The 24,389-nt window shown below is 40.3% G+C and overlaps 1 protein-coding gene across 4 annotated transcripts in view; it reads right to left on the bottom strand.

Annotated features, from left to right (window-relative positions):
• Positions 1-23,980, bottom strand: part of STXBP6 (syntaxin binding protein 6) — a 92,457-nt gene extending 68,477 nt beyond the window's left edge. The window contains exon 1 of one of the 4 annotated variants that reach the window (XM_064424085.1): positions 23,866-23,980. The gene's annotated coding sequence lies outside the window, so the exon portion shown is untranslated. Of the gene's footprint in view, positions 1-16,570; positions 16,648-23,170; positions 23,370-23,865 lie in introns of those variants that run through there. The other 3 variants (XM_064424087.1, XM_064424083.1, XM_064424084.1) reach the window with 3 other exon arrangements.
• Between the last annotated feature and the right edge of the window lie 409 nt (positions 23,981-24,389).

Here is a 24,389-nt window from a genome sequence, read left to right as displayed (position 1 = left end):
TCACCCACACAACTCTAGCAGAGAGCAGGGAGAACCCAAACTCTACCAGAAAAAACCAAACTAATAACATAAATAAGTTATTTGTAATAACTTATGAAATAACAGAAATAACATAGCTTAAGAAGGGGAGGGACAAAGCCCCACTTCTCAAAATGCTACGATGACATCAGAAGAGAAGCATATTGAAGTGGGAGTACGTATCTTGTCATTTTTTCAGCCTCCACAGTCTCCTCTCATGAACTGAGGAAGACGTTTCTTTTACTGCATAAACTCCTGTGCTAGTGGAAGCCAAGCCTCTCTACTCAGAAGTACTGAAGGTGGTCCTCACATGCCATACTATGGAGTGTGAGTGTGTGTGGTGAAATCCAGGACTGGGCTTTACCACGCTGGACTACAGCTATGCCAGGGGCTGGCGAGATAAGGGAATGACAGAAAGACATGGGAAGAAGTTCACTCTTGTGCCCTAATAGCCTTGCCAAGGATAAAAGTAATGGTTCATGCTCCAAAAGTCTTAGGATAAGTCTTCCTCCTCAACTTCTATGCATCTAAGACATATTAACGTATATAAAATAAACTTTGAAAATTAAAACCCCCATAGAAAATCCTACTCTAAAGAGGAAATAAAACTATGCAAGGGCCTATTACTAATAAATGGAGCACAGGAGCCCACTGCTTAATGAAATTGTCAGATAGAGAATCTCAGTGAGAATATATGCAAGAGACATGGAGACAGCACCACTGACCACCACGGCAACAAAATATCTCAAACGCTGGATCCAGCAGCTAAGGTAGAAATATTAGATTCTTTTCAAGGCCTGAGACTGGATCAGTTTTTATACAAATCAAATTTACAGAATTGTATTAAGTGTCATGAAGGAAAGATCGAGTGCAAAGTGATTGTGCTAACATGACTGCATGCATCTGCCAACAAAATTACTGACTGTTCTTGCCTTTAGAACTACAGCATCAAATCTAGAGAATACAGATACAATAGCCTTGCTAGACAGTATTAAAAAACCTGCTGCAACTCCTATAAAATTTAGAAGGGATTAACTGAGTCAATTCAATTTGACTGAGCAGCAGTCAAAGCACTGACTCACTTCAATTTCTTCTTGTAAGTAAATCATAACTCAGCTAGATAAATAAATTAACATTTCATAAATAAAAACTAAAAAAAGGCAAGTGCAGAAAAACACAGCTTCATTTTCAATGACTATTTTCCACCTCATAGTGCCATAATACTGCTTTTCAAGTAATTTACAGTTAAAATCTTATTTTCTTTGAAACATTTCTGGACTACTTTTAGTCAGTCAACTCAATGTTTTTCCCCTCAATAATGGTATTTATCCATCTATAAGTTTAGGCCAAAACAGAATTGGCAACAACATACTGCTCCTTACCACTCCTGACATTCTTCACTCTCCCTCATCACATTCAGATTGGTAACTTTTACTAGTATAGAAAGTCTTGTCCAAGTCCCGTTAATGCTTTTATTGGAGAATAAAAGGAAACTGCTCTCCTGGAAGACAGTTTCCAATATCATAAAGGCATAAAAGTAGGTGACCATGTGCAAGTGTAAAAAGAGGGTAGGTTTTAAGAACTTCACAATATATTTTTTTCTTCCTGGAAAGCATAGTGAAAATCCTTAAGTCTTCTGGTGATCTCATTGCGCTGAGACCAGCACAGTTCCCAAATCCATGACTCATTCCAATCCCAGCAAAAAAACTGCTGGAGAGACAGATGTTTTGTTTATGAATTAATTCCTTCAGTACGTCCTGCTCATAATAAAAAATAGTCAGGTTTTACTTTGTGTGCAAAAGATAAAGCATCACAGTCATATTACTCTTTTCTAAAGGGCTCCTCTCCAGCTGCCCCCAGGGGGCCATGAGCCCCACCAAGCCAGTCCCACCTGTGGGCCCACATCCCAGCCTGGCCTCAGGCCATCCCTACAGCCCTGTGAGACCACAGTTCCTCTCAGCAGAACTTCTTCTGATGCAGTCCCCCTACACCTGCTGGTGGGCTGATACCCCAGCCCGAGCTTGACCTCATCCCCAAGGAGGTGTCCCATGCCCCAGGCTGAGGCCACCCAACAGCCCGGACGCCAGCGAGCCCTCACCACTCCTGGTGCCACAACCATAGGGAACCTCCAGCTCACAGGGCACCTGGGCAGGTTTAACCAACTGAGAAACAAAAGATCAACTTAAAACCACCAGCAGCTGTTTGCACAAGGAACACCAGCAACAGCTTGAGTAAACACACTGAGCAGCAAACAGGATCCAAAGCCTGTGCTTACTCAAGACTTTTGCAATTATTCCAAGTTCATAAGAACAGGGGAAGGGAAAACAAAGGAATCAAGCAAACAAAACTTCTTTTTACTCGCTTTTATAAGGTTTTAAGTAATGGATGGCAGATCATGAGAGAGACTACTGCAGAAGGTACCAGCAAAGGACAGGCAAAGCAGTGAGAGAGAGTAGGGAGGTACAAGGAAGGAAAGGCAGAACACCTAATCATTGCCTGCACACAGTAAGGCAGCAGCAGTAGCCAGCTGGAGCTATTTCTTCTTCAAATAAAAAGTAATTATGCAAGAGACTGCCCAGCTCAGCAGCGGGAAAGAAGACAAGATGCATCTGAAAAACTATATACCACTGAATCAAAAAATTTCTGCTTATATGTGGTTAGCAAGGGCAGCAAGGACTTCAAAACTGCAGATGGAGAACTTCATAGGGAGGGCTGCAAAACTTCTGCAGAATGACAGCAGCAGCCTGATTTGACGATGACCTAAAAAGGCTGTAGCATCTCCCTTAGTCACCACAGCTCCTGTAGGCAAGCCTCGATGCACAGGGCCAAAGTAACTAATGACGTTCTTCGAAACACAGCATCACAGGGACATACACAATCCTGCTGACAAACTCTGAGCTGAGACTTTGCAGAAAAGAAAAATGATACAAGCAATTCTAGTCTAATAAGAGCACATTAAAAATTGCTTCAGTGACACTGGCAAGAAACCCAAATTTGATAGGAGGCAAAGGAGTTGCCAAGCCTTGCCAGTTCTTCCACTCTAAGTCAAGATAAAAAGATAACCACTTCAACAACAGTATGATAATTAGAGACAAACACATCCTTTATGTGTCAATAACAATTCCTGGTTATTCAAATACAACAGTTCATGCATAATAGTGCTCAGCCTACAACTCATCAACATTTATCAACATCCCGGGAGCATAATCCTATTCTAGTAAGATGATAAATAGAGCAGGCCAAAAAGAAGTATTATGCACAAAATAGTCTCGCTCATAGTTAAGAATGGTTCCTGTTCCATATGGGCCACCAGTAGGTGATCATCTGAATTTAAGAAAGTCTGTAAACTTGAAATTAAAACAGAAAATAAATCCCTGAACCTATAACCACATCTGAACAGACAGAAAAAAAGTTCAAGTAGTTAGCATTGCTATTGTGTATGCATAACAGTGGAATTAACACTTAAGATCAGATTTTTGAGCAATTTGTGCAGTGGCTCAAAAAAAGTAAAAGCAGTTTCACAGATACTAGAAAATGTAACTATCAGTAAAACACTAGGCTACAAGCCTCAATAGTTTAATTGTATCTTTCAAAATGCTGGGTATCTAAAAAATAAGACTGCAACTTCTCCCGGAACAGTTATGAGAAATTTTGAGGTAATATTTCAAAATAAACCTTGCTGAATTTCAACGGCTTATCTTCCACAGGATTTTCCACAGGTTTGCTCCCTGTTTGGTCAGTTAATATATAAAATGACAAGCACAACTGCCCATTGTAAACAAGCACTTTTATACCCACTGATAAAACAGATTCTTTACAGCATTCTCTGTAGCATAAGGAGGTGACATTTTGAAATTCAAAGCAGAAAATATCAATAAAATCTAAATAAATGGGTACCAATGACAGGCACGATTTCAGTTAAGACTTACTCACAGTAGAACACCAAAAACAATGGATCAACTTATTTCTGGTGACAGGAGAATGAGGAAGTTTTTGTTCAGAAAGTAGTTTAACTCCACTGAAACTCAGAAAATAGATGTTGAAAGCATTTTAAAAGTACCCCCCACTGGGGGTAACTCAAACATACATTATTTACAACTGACATTTCTCTAAGCAGTTAACACCATCTCAAGGTAACCTCCTGTGTGAAACAGTAAAGATGATAAGATTTTCAGAAAGCTGAGAAAGCAGGCCTTAGAAACAGAACGAAGAGAGAACTAGCTGCAGCTACTATTAGGTATATAGTAGTATAAAGGTATTTTTTTTTGCCCCAGGACATGAAATCAGAGAATGTCATTGCTATCTGTCTAATCCAAAGGAAACCCACTTTAAGCATACAAGATATAAATAAATAAATAAATGGACCAAGCAATTGCTTGGCTTGTTTTAATATCCTTTAGTCTAACTTACTACTAATGTCATTTATACAATTTATACCTCAGCTGCACCTGCATAGTACTTCAAACTCATAAACACTGCCAGAGTGTATAAATGCATTAAAAAGTAGTAAAGAAACTAGTAATCTGACATTTCAAAATCAGAAACAATTGTCCCTGTCTTGGTGGAGAAAAATAGTTTGAACAGCATTAGAAGAAATACAGATTTAAATCTTCGAAATTCAAATTTAAAACTGAACAAAGTAAGAGCTTTCTATTTTGGCACATGATAATCCTGTCATTTGGCATTTGACAGGTCAAAAATGCTAAATATCTGTCCATGAAAAGGATGAGCATGCACTTGGACATTTTGGTTGCAGAATATACAGCTCATATTCAACAGAGGGACATGTCCTGTTTGCGCCATGCTTAATTACAGTGCTCTGCCAAGCATTCCTCTCTTACTTGAGCATTCCTTGTTACACACCAGGTTCTTGCCTGTGCTTGTGACACATAAGCATGCGGTAACTGCAGGGCTTATGCACAAGACAAAGGTATGCAATAGACTCATAAGTCACATGTATCCATGCTGGGATAGCTCAGCACTTTTGCAGAAAACCACAGACAGTACAATGAGCAAAGGATAAATGGTGATCCTGACAGTGTTTTAAGATGGACTCCTTGTCAGCTGCTGAAGAAATCCCACAGACCCATTAAAAGCATTGCAAGGGGTTTGATATTATCTCCAAAGAATTTGGAAAATTCATATCTATTTAAAAGTGGATTTGAAAACTGTCACTTATACTCAAGTTGTCATTTTCACTCAAATAAAAATCCACAATAACAGCCATCAAGCATTCCCAAAGGAGAAGAAAACTAGAAACACCGAGCATATTCATAAAAAGAGGTTAGGTGAAGAAATGAAAGCAGTCAAGTCTTTAGTGACAGTTGAAATCAAATGCAAAACCTAAGATTCCAACTCCTATTGAGTTTTCCCTTACAGTTATTAATTTTTTCAAATACAAATTACAAGTCTTCAGGCAGAAAGCTTAATTGCTTGCTTTGTATCAAGCAAGTTCCAGACAGAAACAGACAGTTTTTCTTCTTTTCCAAAATTAGGCTTTGACTGAACAGAATTTCTGGGATGATGAAACATGCTTACCAAGCACTGCCAAAAGAGAAATTCCATGTAACTTCCTTTTGGTTTCCTTTGAATTACTGCATATGTGAATCAGTTGCCTTGAAGAACAGCAAAGGATATTAACTACAAGGCGTCCTTAAATAGTACGAAAAAGCAAGGTGCCAATTACCACCTCCTAGCACAATCATACAAAACAAAGAGGATATCAACGAGCAAGAGCATAGCTCTTCCTTCAAGCCAAAGCAGCAAAAGATATTATCAACTTCACTGGCAAATGGCTACATTTTAGGTGGTCCAATAATAGAAAATGCTCCAAAATATGAAATAAAAAAAACCAAAAAACAATTCAATGGTCACCCCTAAAGTAATGAGTGGTAATTCTGTGCCAAGTACATAAACGGATGAAAATTGAAAGTATACTGAAATAAAACACTAGGTTTGAAAACTCACATTCATAAATTGTGTCCTGCTGTCCCACATAAGATTCCCTCTTCCCATTTTAGTTCAAAGACAGCACTCCACATACTATAACAGAAGGGTTAACCTGGGTTTATCTCCATTATATCCACTATATTAAACCAACAAGAAAAAAAAAAGGAAAAAAGAAAGAAGCAAACCCATATGCAAAGGTCTGATTTCCAAACCATTCTCACTTGAGTACAGGGAGAGCATCCATAGGGGAAGGTTGCCCTTCTCTTCCTGCTTCATTTCAAAATGACCTTTCTTTGATTACCTTCATAAATTTGTTTTGCCAAATTGGAAATATCTACAAACATTGCTGTGCCCATTGGTGGAAAATGATAGGCAAAAGGACCTTCTTTGGTCACCCTGAATCTTGAACATGGAAAATAATGCAGAAAAGAGTATCCAGAATAACATCCATTTCTATTTCCATAAAATGATGCACAGTACCTGCACTACCAGTGAAGTCCAGAATTTAGAACAGCTCATAGAAATATTATGCATTAGGCGGCCACCACTGGCATTATGCAAGCTTCAGTGTGACATCAATGTTTTTCTTTGAAAACTCAAACCACTAAACAGGATTGGTGCCCACTGACTTGTAGATTAAGAGAAACTGCTTGCAATGATGCATTTGGTTGACTTAAGAAATTGCATTTTTAGAAAACCATTTTCTGGCAGTCTCACTGTTGCACACATTAACAGAAGATCTCAGAAATCATATTCTAAAAGAGGAATTGCCACCTCCACCTTAGAAAGGGAAAAAAAAATCATCCCAACTAACTTTATCAATATAGTCATAATTCTAGTGTCTGGCAGGAACAGTCTGTCTCTTACTGCAATGTTTCCTCTCATTATGCAGTTTAAGAAAAAAAGGTTTGTCTCTATGCTAAATCAGCCCCAATATCCTTTAAAATTATTATGATAATCCAGGTACATGATTATTTTTTCACCACAGTACTACATTCTGTTCAATACCTCTACTTCAACTCCATCAAGCTGTAGGCCCTGTCCTGTGCTTACTGTTTTGATATAGTTTTGAGGAATGCCTTGAGCAATTCAAATCTGCAAATTTCATACCACAACCTGAATACACAGAAGTGATAAGGAACTCAGCTGGTTACAGGAGACTAAATAATTTCCCAATGTATGGATCTCCAGTATGTATTTTTTGGGGGGGGAGAAGGAGTGGGCAGTACCATGCATGTGATACAGAAGAAAAGGAATTAGGAGCAAAGTGTTGGATCTGAATGCCATACCTGTGGAATATCACCAGTTCTGATCCACACTAGTCTGCTTTTATTAGCTTTTTGAGTGTGCTTTCAAAAAAAGACATAAAAAGAAATTACCTACTACCACTTTTTACATAAAATTAGTTTCAGTAAGTGCTTACACTACTTTGTGTCTGATCTTTGAGCCTGTGTCCTCTAGTTCACATATATTGGTAGACGACATTTTGGAGTATTTCAGTCTTGTTTGAAGAACAGTGTTTTGATGAGAGAGAGATGTAGGACAGTTTTACAGCTTTAATAAAATGCCCTCATTGTTATTATTCAACAACACGCTTTCAATGACAATAGGAATCATGTCCTTTTTCTTACCTTTATTCACGGAGAAGGCAGAAACCTACAACACTGCAATCACATGATAGAAATTAGTGGTACAATCGCAATATAATTTCAAAATGTGAATAGAGGGTGTAGGTGAAAGGAAGAACGACATTCACAACTTGCTTCAAATTTCATGAACAAATGTGATTCTAAATATTTCAGGGCTTTTAAATCTACACTGAACAGTCTACTTGAAATTAACATGTTATTCTGGCTATTTCTGCTGTAATTGACAATGAAAGAAGATGAATTTCATCTTCTCTTCAAGCCCATGCAACCTTTATTCATTTGCAATTTGTCAACACCCTGAAGATATTAACCAAAGTCTTCAGCCCTCTTCCCAGGCTACACTATTGCTGGGACAGAAAACTACAGAACATTTTCATACAGCACTTTCAAATCCAGTCAGTGTGGCCTCTGAAGCTCTCACAAGGTTACCTCATTCTCTCCTCCCTTGTGCTGCAAAGAATGCTAACTATGCTTCACAGAGAGAAAGAACTAGGTCCTTCAAACATCACCAGGTTTTCTCTGCCTTCTGTTAGGAGAACTCACCCTTCCAGGATGTTATCTCCCAGTAGTCAGGAGGGTAGTACAGCTGTATTCACACTGAGGAGATGTGTTCTCAATGTACCAGCACATTTGGTGACTTTTAAGTTTACTCTAAGACCTGTCAGGTTTCCTAAAATAACATACTTGTGTTGGCTGAGCATTCAAATGTGCGCAGTATTCCTTCTGGCTTTTGCAGATCTATTAACTGCTTCAAGGTATCTGACTCCCAGTAAGCTCAAGGTGCAAACACCAGAGGAAAGGCATAAATGGGAACTCAAATTGCTACTCACCTTATCACCAAAAGTTCCTGCTCTTCTACAATCAAAGCAGATAGCTTTGTTAAATAAACTGTGTAAATCAGATTCAAGATCAAATGCAAATGTTTACTGTCTTTTGTCTTTCCTGCTATACAACAGAACTATTTACCACTCTGATGCCTTTTCACAACTGTAATAAAAACGATTCAGATCTAGTACTTCCTTGTACACAGCTGTGGCTTCACCAGAAACACAATTCCTTCCTCTATTCATTCCTGAAAGGAATCAAAAATAGCTTTACTCATGGGGTGTATACCCTGTTATAATACAGTGGCAAGGCTAGAGAACTGTGAGAATGTACACTGAAGTCAGAAGGAAAATATTTTTAAGCAAATTTGCATCAACTAGGATCTTGCTCTGGAATTGTTAAAATCTTATACAGATTATTGTTATTAATACATTTCTGTGAGTGCTGTGATCAGTACTCTTTACTGAAGTGTGCATGATATTCTACACCTTGTTAAATATCAAGGTTTTGTACATTTTTGCTGGCAGCTTAACACTTTTCTTTGAAATCTTCTTTCAATATTAAGCTTTCACACTAATCATGCTGAAACCTGAGTTGGCAACCTGATGCAACTAGTCTTTTTAACCACCCCTACCTGTGTGAAATTTGGTGAAGGAATGGAACAGAAGATAAAAGAAAGGCAGCCCAAGTATGTAACACCTGAACAATGAGAAAGAAACTTAAGAAAGAAGAAAATAAGAAAAGGAAGGGAATCCCTACTAATTTTTATATGAAGACAAATGTGCAACAGTGACAGGACAGACTTAAAAAAGAGGAGAAATTTCTTCCTCCAAGAGGAAGACAATCAGTAAGTGTCATCCATTCAACAGAGACCCAGAATCCTGTGAGGCACACAAGTATCTTTAAAGTTAATGATGGTCTGTGTTCATTATGTTCAACAATGGGAGAAATCCCTGAGAGAGATCTTCAGGACAGGTAGGTAAAGCCTCACAGATAATTACTTATATTTAAGAGCTCTTTCAGTAGCTTCCCCATTATGCAAGGATTCAGCCATGCATTTTATCATGGATGTTATCCCTAATAAAATACATTAAACACAGTATAAACAAAAGACAAAAGCAAAATAAAACCAAACAAACCAAAAATTTCCCATACCCCAGAGAGATAATGCAGACCTATTTGACTCTGCACACAATCACTTTGTAAATAAGATTTTCATCCTTACTTAGTAAGTATCAGCTATCATGTTACCATCACAACAGTTTCTCAGGGTTGCCTATGTAAGTTTCAGTCTTCAAGCAAAACGACCCACTCAGAAACTCAAAGGTCGGAATCCAAGCCTTGGTAGATATAAGAAATACTAAAAAGTTGTTTGAGTTTTTTAATAGTGAGTTTACATGCAATGCAGATGTACAGTATACATTTCAGGGGTGTTGCTGAGTCAGAATGTGAACTAACAGCCTTTATTCAGCCTGACAAGTACAGCGAGGCCACCAGTGAAACACCAGTGAAACACAGACAGCAAGGGAAGTTAAAAAAAGAGACCCCAGAAGCAATATCCTTATTAGGGTCTTAGTGCACCCTAAATGGAATTTACATGTGCCTTCTTCTGGTAATTCATCACTAAGGTAGCTGAACTTACTCTTCAAGTTCATATATTTTCAAGAGTCCAATAGAACTAATCACTTTTTAAAAAGTGGGATATTACCAGGATTGCAGTAATTAAAAATTTTCACTATTCCTGTCCATATGTTAGAAAGTTTTCAAAAATTAAAAGAAGAGTCAGCTACATTTTTCAAGTTAATATCCCAAAATACTTTGGGCAGGGAGAAAGGAGGAAAGGGGAAGCTTAGGGTTTTGGTTTTTTCTTCAAAAAAGGATTTGCATTACTCCATTTGCTGAAAAAAGAAAGAAGCATTCATTTGCAAAGTACACATGTGTTATGGACTACAAGATCTATTAGTATTTTAGAACCTTCTGTCTCTCTGAGAAAATTTCACACAGAAAGGTTTGCAAGGACAGGCAACTCTGTAAAAACCAAGATCTATAATAAAGGAGCCATGAATGTAGGCACATAGCACATGGTACAAATATTGTTCTTACAACTTCTTAAAAGGCTTTCATCTAGCTTTTACAAGGATACTAATTTCCCAAAAGCTACATCATTGTAAGAGCTGCTTCTAAATCCTCATGAGAAAGATTCTGAAATTAAGAAAGAGAGTGTTAAATGCATTCTGTGCTTTTATCTACTATGCCTACTGATGTTTCAGTCTTTCTTCAAAGAGCAATCTTTTGTATGGCCATCTGCACAGCGAGTAAAGAAAGCAAGAGATGTTTTCCCAAATAAAGATATCACAAAACTGCGGGTATAGCCCTAATAGCCAGATGCATACTTGGAATTCTTTGCGACTCATTGATTTTAGTTGCTCGCTCAGCTTGACAATTCTAGCATCATTTATACTTGAGAGACTATTTTATTACTGTAGGAAATAATAATTTCATAGGACCCCCAAGAGAACTGAGAGATTTCCATCTAGAATCAAGCAAGGATATACTGCTAATAAATCTTGCGAAATTTTTTTGCCTCAGATGTCCATTCAGGCCAAAGACCAAAACAAAATAACCAAAATATTGTGGTTATGCAGAGATGCAAATTCACCTCTTAGAAAGCAAAGATCTCAGGTACACATAAATATGTAATTAATTTACAAATTATGTATACTAAAGATAACTTTTAACCAATAATTTTTAAAGAAATACAATACAAAATTCCAAGTACTACATAGATATTGCCAGTACTTAAAGTGCTAAGACATTTTAGAACAATGAAAAATGCCAACCAGAAGCAGAAGCAGCCCTTCAGTGTCCTGTACCTTGTAATACAGATAATCCTACACTGAAATCAATTGCTCAATTCAATGAAAGATTAAAAGATAACAGATGCATTTATCTTGCCTTTGAATATACATTACTCACATTTTAAGCTTAATTAAACACAGAATACTCTGCACATAACAAAGTATATTAGACTTGCCAGCACCATACTGAGGCAAACAACCACCCACAATTTCAAATTTGTCTTTTTCTTTTCAGTGACCCTTCAGCACTTGCAAAGCATTGGCTTCTTTTGTTCCACAACAGAGTAAGAAGCAACCATTTAATTAGCATAATTCCAGGTCCTTCCTTATTCTATCTACATTTCTTCAGGATTTTCATTTTAAGATGTTCAGATCCAACTCTGCTAATTTAAAAGCATTTATTCATAACAGCTATTATTTACTCAATGTGTGGAATATTTCACATCCTGTCACAGAGTGTAATAACACATCTGGAAAGATCCACAACATACCACAGTGGCATCTGCAGAACACTTACCTTTCATCCCTTATCATCAATAACTTTGTTGCTTCATTTAAAGTATGCAACTCAGAAGAAACACTGTGAAAGGGAAGTAGAATTGAAAGTAGAAGGAAATGGAAACTACAAAGCAAGTCACACAACTGCAGAGCTATTGAATGGTTTGGGTTGGAAGGGACCATAAAGATTATCCAGCACACGTGGCTGGCTCATGTCCAGCCTCTCAGCCAGCAGCACCCCAAGTCCTTCTGGGCAGGGCTGCTCTGGCTCTGTCCATCCCCAGCCTGTGCTGATACCAGGGGTTGTCCCAGCCAGGTGCAGCACTTTGCACTTGGTCTTGTTAAAACTCCTGAGATTGCCATGGGCACAGTTCTTGAGCTTGTCCAGGTCCCTCTGGATGGCATCCTATCCTTCGGGTTTGTCAACCACACCGCTCAGCTGGGTGTCACTTGAAAACTTGCTGAGGGTGCACTCAATCCCTATGTCTATAACACAGTTTACAGATCCCTAAGGGACACCACTTGTCACTGATGTCCCTTGGTCCCTGAGCTGTTGACTACTACCCTCTGGATGTGACTATCCAACCAATTTCTTATCCATTTAACAGTCCACCCAGCAAATCCTTCTCCCTCCCATTTAAAGAGAAGGATGTTGGGGAGAACCATGTCTAAAGTCCAGATAAATGACATCTGTAGCTTCTGTTGTCCACTGATGGAGTAACTCCAACATAGAGGACCACTTATCAGCAGGACCTGCCCTGGGTGAAGTCGTGCTGGCTGTCTCAAGTCACCTTCCTGTCCTCAATGTGCCCTACCATGGCTTCTAGGAGGACCTGTTTGTTCCATGACCTTCTCAGGCACAGAGGTGAGGTTGGCAAGTTGGTAGCTTCCAGGATCCTCCTTTCTATCCTTTTTACAGGTGGGCACAATCCTTCCCCTTTTCCAGTCATCTGAGTCGCATCTTACTCTTCCCAGTGGTTACCTTGTTTCCAACATAAACTAGAAAAGCATAATTATTTAAAGGAGAAAATAAGAACACAAAGAAAGGTGAGAACTCACCTAAAAATAGAGGAAATCAATCTCTAGTCAACATTCTTTGACCAAAGATGCCAAAGTTAATGTTTAAACTGACACATGACAGGGAAATACACACCTATTAAAGCCCTTAAGAAGTCCCTGGGGACTGCTAAATGAGGTTTGAAAGATAACAGCTTCACTATTAAAATAATGTACAAGGGTTGCTAAGATAAGAAAATAGTGAGAAATGAGGAACAAACAGACAAAATTATAAAGGCAGATAACAGAGAGACATTAGAAGGAGATTAGACACAGCTGAGACCACATTACAGGAATAATCCTTGTCCATGGAAGACAGCTGAACCAGTGCTACTGGTTCATTAATCAGATAAATACCTCCCATAGCTCCCACACCTCAGAAGACAACTCATTGCACCTCTCTGTGTTTCAGTAGCACTGAACACTCATTTCCTCCCATCTCAGACATGTTTCATGGGGAATTGCTGCATTTCCTGGGAGTCCTCTAATATCTCTTTTCTATTTTCAGGAAATTTTACTCAGCATAACATACTACAATACATTATGTCACAGACTGGATTCCACTTTTCTGATCCCTACTATCCCCTCCTCAGCATAGCTCACTGAGTGAAATGAAAAGCATTTTCCTCTTACTGCATGCAAAATTATGTATTCATCCCTCTATCAAAAAAGCAAGGCTCCCTTTTAGTCACAACAGATATCAATTGTCAACCTCACCTCATGCCACCCTTTTGAAAAGGGAGGGAGGAAAAATGATTAAATGAAAAGGCAAAAATAAGTATGAGCACTCATGTCAAAGCTGGGAACATCCTGAAGTTCAGATAAGCCTTTGCTGTAAGAACATGAAATAAATCCACATAGTGGGGGGAACATAGAGAAAAACAACCTGGGATTTACTGCTTTGTCACCATCAGGAAGTGAGAAAATGCTCATAGCCACCAAACCAGCTCCCTGTGAAACACCCAGACACTACACCTTCACAAGGGTGGCTTTTATTGCTCCACCTGTGAAAATTCATTTCCTTCTGTGCAGAGACATGCACAGACTATGTGTGGGGTACATGCACAAACTATGTCAGACACAGAGGAAGACACAACAGATGCACAATGAAAGAGACAGAAAACCAGTCCATATACATCACTGCCTGTTTTACTCAGAAACCTAAGTAACGGGTTTGTTATAAGCTGGAAAGGGAAGATATTTGTGTTATACATTGAGCAAGATTCTCCATATGAAGAATTAGCAAATTTTTAAGAGGACTTCAAATGCACATTGAGTTGATTAAAAGTTTCTTACTGAATTGCTTAAAAGATAAAGTCTGATAATCTATAAAAACAGAACTAGAAAGATGTATTATTATCACAGTTTTATTAGAGATATCACCTTGATCAACTCATTTAAGATCATTTCCTTCTGCAGAAAATGAAGGGGTCACCACAGCCAGCCCATGAATGTATGGGAGAGTCTGGCATCTGCTAAGCACTTATGGGACCACCAGGTCAGCGTTACAAGGCTGCACAAATGCATTCTTCAGCTTAATCATTGCTCAGAGAGAGCTGTAAGGAAGCCCCCCCTTAGCACCCAGTGGTACCTGGGTTACTGTCAAAGACAATCCATTCCTGCACTTTCCACTGTAACCAAATGGAATAGGAAAAAAAAAAAAAAAACAAAAAAAAACACCCAAAAACCTGTGAATTTAGCTTTTGAATTAATAACAAGCCCATTTTCACACACAAAACCGATCAGTATTTTCAAGTTAAGATTTGAGGACATCAGCTATTACTATTTGAAACAAGTAACTAATCACAAGCTATGTCAGCATCTTGACTATATCCCGCTTCATAAGTTTCCATAGGGGACAAACATGAAATAAACAAGAGTCTAATACTACTGGAGAATTCTCAGTTTTCTTTGCCCAAACATCCAGAAAACCAAATCAGCTCTCTAATAAATTAGTGGAGAAGAACAGAAAGCAGAGTTGCAAACATGGTCTTATCATTCCCTTAAGGGGAATGCAGAAACACTGTTATTGCACTCCAAGGACAACAGGATCAAGCCTTGCCTCAGCCCAGACCTGCCCACTTTGACAAATAAACAATCATTTCTACAAGAATAAATGAGAAGATTTATACAGAAGTAACTGGACCCACAGGCATCTGGAACCATCATAAACCCTTATACTCCCACTCCAAAACACTGTGGTATCTTTCACAATAACCACCACTGAAAGAAAAAGAAGGGCAGTTTAATGCACTGTTGTTTTACATGACGACTAAATCCAGTATATTTCTTAGCTTACAGAGCTTATCTTGGAAGTTTTATTTTTAGGAGGTTAAAATGCATAATGTTTACCCCCCAAAAAAAATTAAAAGTTACTAAGTCTAATATTTTTTAATTGCATACTTCTTGTCCCCTAAAATGAAACCTTGTCTAGCAACCAAACAGAACCTGAAACTAGTCTTTTATGTAATTCTTACAAGGCTCTGAAGGTGCCCTATACATGGCTCCCATCTACTAAATTCCTTTATCAAACTATAGGCACACTGGCTTCTTAATCCTTTAAAGGCTGTCACGTAAGCTTTTGGTCAGATAAGGGCTCTGAGTTAAAATATCATATTGGACACAAGGAATTTACTTTTAAGACACTAAATGCCATATTTCAGATGCCATCAAATCATTAAAGTAAGTTAGAGGTCCTAAGTCCTAGCTTCCTCCTGAAAAATTTCACAGATAACCAATTAGCTTACCTTCCCAAAGCTTTCTCAAGAGACACCCCCATGCATCTGATTTCCTGGGCTGGGGACAAGAACCATCCACAATTCAGTATGACCTTGGCAAACTGGGGCAAGCAGGGACAGTGATGTGTCAAGATGTGCAAATGAGGTGTAACCCAACAGACACAGCTACCTTCAGTTAACACAGTAGTCACAAAATTGTATTGCCTTACTCCCAGCGTACATAAAAGCTATTTCTGATCATGCTTTTTAATACTGCTTACTGAAGTAATGTCATTACTATTTTGTGAAACACTACAGTGCTGTGATTCATGCCCCCAAGGCTTTCAACTCCTTCCACTGACTTGACAGGAAATGTGGACACCTCAGGTCAGAAGATAATCAGGTGCCTAAGCAGACAGCATAAGTCACAAGTCAATGCAGAACTGACATAAAAGACTCGTTTACAGCCCAGACTCAACCACAAACACAATCTGTGTCTAAGTGCAGGTTAATAAACAACTCTGCAAGGTACAACTGATCACCTATGGCAAATCCTTAATCTTGTATTTGGATATTTAAGCAATAGATTATATACAGTAACTGTGTCTCTACATCTAAGAAATACATTACCTATGTCTGTAGTTACATACTAAAGGAACATCTGAAGCCTTACTAAATACATAGGAAACAGAAACATTAAAGCAACTCTATGGGACAAAGCTTGCCTGCCTGCTCTGTTCAAGTTCCAGTCAAGTCAGCTACAGCCTTTAGCTTCCACAGGAGTTAAATTAAATCAGAATCTTCAAAACAAACACTTGAATCGTGAATTTCTGTATGTATATTTCAGCCCTGGTAAACGGAAAGTGATACAAATACCCTAACTTATAGCAAACGCAGTCTGATGTTATAGTCAAACTAGTCAATTGCCCAGAAAAAGAAACATGAAAACATGTAAAGATTCAGTCTTGCTTACATTTTTCAAATACAGATCATACGTTACCAGTGATGTGGGAAGCATCCAGCACCTCATATGGTTTTGAATCATTCTTTGCTCCTCTGACAGTCACTTCTGAACAGCTGCAAATGCACACAGGCTACAGTAAAACCGATGTTTTAAATAAACAAATGACAAATTAATTTTCTTCAGTTGTGAGTTTTACTAAAATCAGTCAAGAATAATGCTTTTTCAAAGAACATACTGAAACTGAAATTCTGTACTGATCAGACAAAAATTAATAGCTTGGGCACAATGTAAGATGATTCTTAAAAGGTTCCCATTTAAGGTTCAAAAAAATGTAAGTTAGGAAAATTTCAGTTCCAGTAACCAAGAACTCCATTCCATCTGTGAATGTGCCTCTGACTTTACTCAGCTGTCTGCTTACAAAACAAAGTCTTCTTTGTTTGCTATCCCCTCACACTAGTGAGCCTCTATATTTACAAGCTGCAACATCCTTTCTGTATCTCCCAAAACAAATCATAGAACATCCTGAGTTGGAATGGATCCTCAAAGATCATGAAGCCAAACTCCTGGCCTTGCACAGACAATCCCAATAATCACACCATGGGCCTGAGAGCACTGTCCAAAAACAGCTAAGCTTAGCACAGCTCTTCTCCTAAAGAGAATGGTATAATAAAACTGTAAAAAGGAACTTCCAGAGGTCCCATCCAAGCTCAGCTGTTCTACAATTCTGTGATCTTCTGGAGGTTTTTGTATTTTAAAGTCAGACTGCTTCTTTAAGGCAACCCCTTCAGCATAGATCTAGATTTTAAAATTACAAAACTAAGTTGTAAATTTGGAGTTTAAACACCCACCATTAAATCTTTCCTTAAGACACTAAGGGCAGCTGAGTACAAGGTTTTTGTTGGCCCTTTCTTGTGGAAAGACACCAGACACTTTTTTGTCTCTGTGAATCTTGTAACTTTCAGGCAACGAAAAACATGGCAAAGGCCCAGGTGCAGAGCCTGCCATCCACCTGCAGTGGATGCCTACCAGCAAGGAACTGATGGCCACCAGGAAGCCAGAAAGAAGCCCCTTTGCAGTTTTACACATGAGCAGAGCACATCTCTGAGCATGGCATCCTACAGACTTACAAGTGTTTGCTGTTAGAGGGTAGAGAGGATTGTTAACCTACAAAATTGCCACTTCAAAAAACTATTTGCCATGTTTATATTAAAGTCACAGAGGTGCTAAGAGACTAGTCACTAACCTCTGGGCATATCAGAGCACTTGGACACTTTATTACACTGTCAGAAACCTGCCATACAAGCTCAAAGAAATAAATGAACTAACAGGAACTCACTCTAACTGCATAATTCCAGTCTGTCAATAACTGATCATAGTCTTTCCTTCTTTCTTTCCATATACGATTACCAATGTTGAACTAAGTATTGTGTCCCTTTAAATGAATACAGAAAGTTTATATGCTCAGCTAATGGCCCATTAAAGGCAAACAATTCAAGAGGAAGCTCTTGAACATCCAAGAATTTCTATTAATTACCAAGAGGGAGTTTTCCAAGTGTATACTGCATATGGCAAGTTGTTTGCTCTTTCCCCTCCTCCTAAACACACTAGTAAGTGGAAAGGTAGGAAAAATATTAGATTACATCTCAATTTTGCACCTCAACAACCCTGGAAAAAAACTGTAAGTAAAGTTAAGGAATTACTGTTTTGGCTCTCCAGGCAAGTATTTGCAAGATACAAAGAGTGTTGTCTAAAACAGCCTGCAAACATAACACAGAATGGCTTGTGAAAAGGAGACCCACAAACAAAATGTGTCAATAATAAACTTGTTGGCCAGCACAGTTAGCAAGAAGAAATTATAAGTATTTCTTTTTTGCAGATGAATTGCAGGCAAGCACCAAATTTCACAAAAGTTACATTTCCAGTTCTATCTTATGGTGACACATCAAGAAAAAAGGAATTGTTTCCACAGCAGCAGAATCTTAATAATTTAACCATGGCTTAGTTTAACTCAAGTAGGAGTATGTTAATTTCTTACATTGAAATCTACTCCAAAACAAGTTTATTATTTATTACTGTTATACATTTAAGCGTACTGTTTTACGCATTGACAAGAAAAACCCAACCGACCCAGAAACTTGTTTTCCAAAGTCTCTCCATCCTAAGTGTCTCATACACATACATGTAATGTGGAGGTTTGCCCTATTATTAATGGACCTGCAGTTACACAGTGTGTTTCACACTACTTAGAAACTTCACATATATAGAAAATATATGCAATCTCTAGAAAGAGATAATGAAGTGAAAGTGTCTGAAGTTTAAAACCACACAAGACAGCAAAGGCAGATGAAAAAAACAAAAACAAGCAAACAAACAAAACAAAAAAAAAAAAAAAACAAAAAAAACCCAAAAAACAAACCAAAAAACAAACAAAAAAAAAACCAAAAAAAAAAAAAAAAAAAAACACAAAAAACAAGTGTCCTGGAGCTGGCACCATTCTCATGCCTACAGCAAGACTAGAACCAATTTTTAAGGGCAAAAAAACCCCAAGTTCAGCTTTTAGTGCTGGACTTTAATCCGCAGTTCATGACCATAACTTCAGTAACTTGAATTTATAGCCAGTGGTAAGAATTCTGCACCACTGAACAACCTTGAGCTCCCCCAATGCTCCTGTTTTACTAAGGAAATCAAAATGCTATAGAACAGAAGCGTCTGGATTTTCCCTTGGGGCTGTTGACAGTAGATTACCACTGTTATCTACATATAAAATTCTGAAACTGACAACAGAGACACATAGAAACCTGGGTCTTCCAAGCATCAGAAATCCAACACAAGTGCTGTCTTGTAAAGACCACAGCAACATTACAGTCCAATCTGCTCCCAGACCTGCAGCACTTCAGCACAGCAGGAATCCTTTCCCAAAACTATGTGCAAAGAAAAATTATGAAAGGGAAAGTAGGAATATGTAATTTATCAAGCTAACTCACAGTCATGCAATCCCCATTTACACAGGAATCTCTTATACGTATGACAAAGAAGCCCCACAGCACTGTGTCAAAAACCTCAGGTGAAGAGGATGTCTGCTTAAGCTTAAGATGGAAAAAAAGGCAGCTTAATGTTCACCTAGGAGCTCTAGAGCACCACAATGAACAACACATGCCAGAAGTCAAGTGGGCCTCCAACAAATGTATACTGGAAAAGAAGATGGACTACTGGGAAAAGGTTTTTTCAGGATGGAAGAGGATACTGGCAATTCTGAAAGAGTTTTAATACAATGATTTTGTTAAATGGTCTGATATCTTTTTGCCCCTCAGTTACTCAGTGAATATATTTCATGAGTTTATTTCTGCTATATATAGCTTCAGAAGTGCATTTGCTTTTGAAAAATCATCACTCCCTTCCATGATAGCAGATTACCCAGAGGAGGGGAAAAAAAGTAGTAAGAGGCAATAGCCTTCCTCCCACTTCCCTAAAACCAGTTTCTTCCTGCACACCACAGCCTAAATGTTCTATGACATCATTTAGGCAGGAAAACCAGTAGTCTTTCTCTTGTTAATACAGCTTGCCTTGAATTATTATTACTATTTTCCTCTCCTTTTCTCCAAGCTTAAGAAATTTGTTGGGGATAAAATTAAAGATCTGTATAACCAAAGAATGCTACACAAGAAGAAACTGTAAACAATCACACAAGTTTATTATCACTGATAAAATACTAGATATATCCTAGTTTGCATTTCCTGACCCAGAACAAGAAACAGACAAACCAAAAGCCTAAATTTAAACATGCTTCTATACAGTTAAACCAGCACTAACTGCTGCAGTCATATGCAAAAGTGTATTAATGAATTCACTGGCATGTCTGGATACAATATAAATTAATGTCAAGGCTTTTTAATTCATCCATTTTTCAAATCCCCAACATCACCAGATCACCAACCCAGGACTAGGAAAATTAAGTGTTACCTTGAAGGACTTGGTTTTTCTCTGCACACGTTAGCTATGGCATTCCAGCTTGGTTAAAAACAAGCTGGAGACAAGTTTGTCTTACCACCATAATATCCGAACACCTGTGACTAAAACACTTTTGTACAACCTCGGCAATGATAGCTTACCAGCTGGACACTGGAAATGGACATTAAGTTACAAGGGAAGAAGAAAGAAAGAACAAATGCACTATTACTTAGACAGCACACTTCTCCCCAAAGAAAACTAACAGCTACTATTTTGCAGAGCAGGCATTTCATATAATTTTATTCATAATAGAACAGAAGACATCCCATATAGCCTTATAAGCTGCATTTTTTAAAAAAGGTATTTTTAAGTTTTCTAAAATGTATGCTTTAATCTAATAACAACACTACAAATACAGGAAGTACCTATTGATGAATTCATCTTACTTAAGAAGTGAACTTCTAGTAAAAGTAGCCTTAAATAGTACAAAGAGAAAATATTCAACCAGGAGGAAAAAAAACCCATTCATACTGAGGACTTCATAAATGGCTTATATTCTCTTCGGTGTCTAAACATCACACATCCACAGAGGACTGAGGTGATGTAAACACAAATCTAAAAGAAAAAAAACCAAACCATAAAGTACTTCTCTTTGACCATTCTATAGCTCATAACACCATGCTATCATCACACTTCCCTGACTTTACATGTTCCTATCCATACCATGTCTAGGAGACACACAGAAACTTGAGAATAAATGAAATACAGATAAGAAATCAACACGTGCAAGTTAAGAGAAATCTCAGTCAACATAGCAAACACTCTTACTCAGGGGTAGGTATGATACCCCTTACTTTCCACTGCATAATTCTTCACAGCCTTTTTTTTTTCCACCTGGAAATTCCTTCACCTGAGGAAGCTATCACAAAATGGTGACTGGGCTAACTTCCAAAATGGTGCTTTCACTCTACACTCAAAATGTTACAGTACTTTTTATTTTCACTGTTTTACCTTAGTGCATTTTTAAAGGTGCCATGCAACTTTTAAGGCATACTCCTGAAGAAAATCAAGAGTAATAGATGGGAAATTAGGGTGGCATGACTACAATGTAACTGCATTTCCTCCAGCAGAAAAGCCTTAAACATTTCACTGAAAGTGACTTTTTCAAATAGACTAACATCAGCCCCACAGGGAACATTCTTCCTGGGGCAAGAAGCTATAAATTCCTATTCACAGAGTATGGGAAAAAAATGCCCAACTCCCCATTATGATTACTTGCACTCAAACTACCACAAGTGTTCTGTGTTCATTATGTTTTGAGTTCTTAGGGCCTCATTAAAATAACTTACTAGAATTACAGAAAAAATCAGGAGTAAAGTGTGCTTGGAAACTACAGATGTGAAAAAGAAAGCCCTGAGCTGCTAACGCAATGCATCACCAGCAAGATCCAACTTCCCTGCCCTCCTCCCTTAAAAGAGATGACATGTTACAGACCTCCCCTAGAGTTAGTCACTGCAGCACTGATTAGATGTCATAATCAAAAGAAAATCAAGATACCTTATTGTCATCTTCTAGTATTTTAGGCTGGAAAAGGTCCTGTCTGCCTCAGTAACGTTAAGCAGAGCTGCCAGATGATCCCAATCACAAGAGCAACAACTCCTAAAACTCTTAAAGAGAGGTGTCATGGGTCTGTGGAGCCCGTTCAAGCAATGAAAACCAGTTAACACTAGCTCTGACTCACAAAAGGAAAACAGCCAAGTTGAAGACATCCTATAAGACAGTTTATATTTAGACAAAGATAGAGGGATTTGAAAAGTGATGCAATTCCTTAAACATAAGCTCCTCTGTTTGACAGGGGGCAAAATATGATGAAAAAAGAATAACACATTTCTCTAAATAATGGTAAATATTTCCTTGAACTTCAGATTCCATCAGCTGTGGATTATCCATCACAAGTGGATAATGACTACAGCTATTGTAGATTTTACTTTTCCATTAGCAAAGCTGCCTTGAACAGAAAGCAGGGAAGGTGCTGGTGGTCCTTTCACTGGACTGTCAAGGTTACTCTTGAAACATCGCGTTGGAAGGGGACCAGTACATCAGCTTAGCGCTTCATGGCCGGTTCTGTGCAGCTCTTCATCACCCGCAGAACCTCCCGAGGACGGTGACAGGGACTGACCACCGCCGGGCTGCACCAGCGGCTCCAGGCAGCGCAGAGCAGAGCCTCCTGTGCCGGGGCTGCAGGGCCGGGCCCCCCGCTCCCACAGCCTCCGACGGCGAGGGCTGAAGGGCTGCGCTGCCGGACGCACCGCCCGCCTCGCCCCAGCCGCGCCGCAGACGGCGCTCGGCGGAGCTCCGCGGCTCCGCCAGCGACCGCCCCGGCCCGCGGGAGCGGCCGCCTCCCCCCGGGGTGCTCACCCCGCTGCCTCGGCCCGGCACCCCCGGCGCGCCCAGGAGGTCCCGGGGCCGTGCCGGGGCGGAGGACGCCACCGCGGAGTTGATCACTAACTCGCTGGCCCGAGTTAGTGATTTCTCTCCCTCCGAGAGCTCCGCCCGCGGGCGCCGCGCAGCCAGCAGCCCCAACGGGGCGAGCGCGGCGCGCCACCGAGGGAGCCGATGGGGACATCGCCCCCGCCCACCCCACGCCACCGCGACCCGCAGCGCGGCGTCTGCAGCCCCCACACCCACCTTTCGCAGGCTCGGCTTGACTCCGCGCTCTCTGTCCCCTCCCCGCCGCAGCGCCGCGTGCGGTGCGCGGAGACCCGCGCGGAGCGGAGCTCGGTGCGCTCCGCCGCCCTGCCCTGCCGTGCCCCGCGGCGGCGGCCGCGCTGCCAGCGCCGAGGCGAGAGGGCGGCCCCACGTGCGCCGGCTGCGCCAATCGCGGCCGCCCGCGGGCCGCCCACCGCCCCCGCCGCCACCGTCCCGGGCCGCCCGCGAACCGGCGGCGCGGCGGGGCGGGCGGGATGCCGGGGAAAAGCGGTGGCAGCGCGGGCAGGAAGCTGGCTTGGGAGGCAGGAGGAAATAAGCGCGTTGGAGCGGAGTTTGGGATCGCTGAAGGGAGGGAACATCAAACGCTGCTGCGCGGGGGCTGCGCGCCGCTTCCGCGCCCGCGGAGCCGCCGTGGAGCCGGGCTGGCGGCAGCGGCGCTCCGCGAGAGCGCTCCGCGGGAGAGGCGTGCGCCCGCCGCGGCCGGGAAGCCTCCCGCGGGCCGGGTTCCGCCGCGGCCGGAGTCCCGCCGGAGCCGCTGGGGCAGGCGGAGGCGCCCGGCGCCGGGATTAGGAGTTTAGACGGGCAAACCTCCAAAATTAACGTATAACGCGCCCTTTCAGCTCTCTGACGAGTTTTGCAGCGCTGAACGTGCTGGGACAGAAACACGTTCTCACCTTGGCACAGAAAGCTCGCGGGGCGGGAGTCGGGTTTGGCTCTTCCCAGTTTGGCTCTTCCCAGCGGAGAGCCTGGAATCGGTCAGGTGTGCGATCGCTGCTCCGGCCCCCAGCGACGTTCCTGAAAGGCATTGTCTCCTGCTAAAGCGTCACACAACAGAGGGCTGTTCCTCCATACTCAGAAGATAAGGCTGGAAACAAATTCTGCTATTGTATTTTCTACATTGGGTGTCAGTGACGTGTCCGGATCCTGGGCCACACACATTGCTGTGTGTCCCCTGTGGCAATGCTGGGAATGTAATGCTTGGAAATAATAAGCTGGTTAGTTAGAAAATAAACATTCACAAAATAGCAAAATATTGTTGTACTTTATTTTACAATGTTTAACGCTGAGTTTTTGTCAATGTCAATTGTAGTTGTTACAACTTCCGTAGTGAATAGAAATGTAAGTTGGCTGTCTCCTCAGGGGGTGTGTATTTTGATCCTGTCATTTAATCTAATGGGTGTTGATGCTACATAGTGGC

Source organism: Passer domesticus, chromosome 6, assembly GCF_036417665.1.
Source record: "Passer domesticus isolate bPasDom1 chromosome 6, bPasDom1.hap1, whole genome shotgun sequence".
Lineage (NCBI taxonomy): Eukaryota > Metazoa > Chordata > Aves > Passeriformes > Passeridae > Passer > Passer domesticus.
This window is presented reverse-complemented; position numbering and strand designations above follow the sequence as displayed.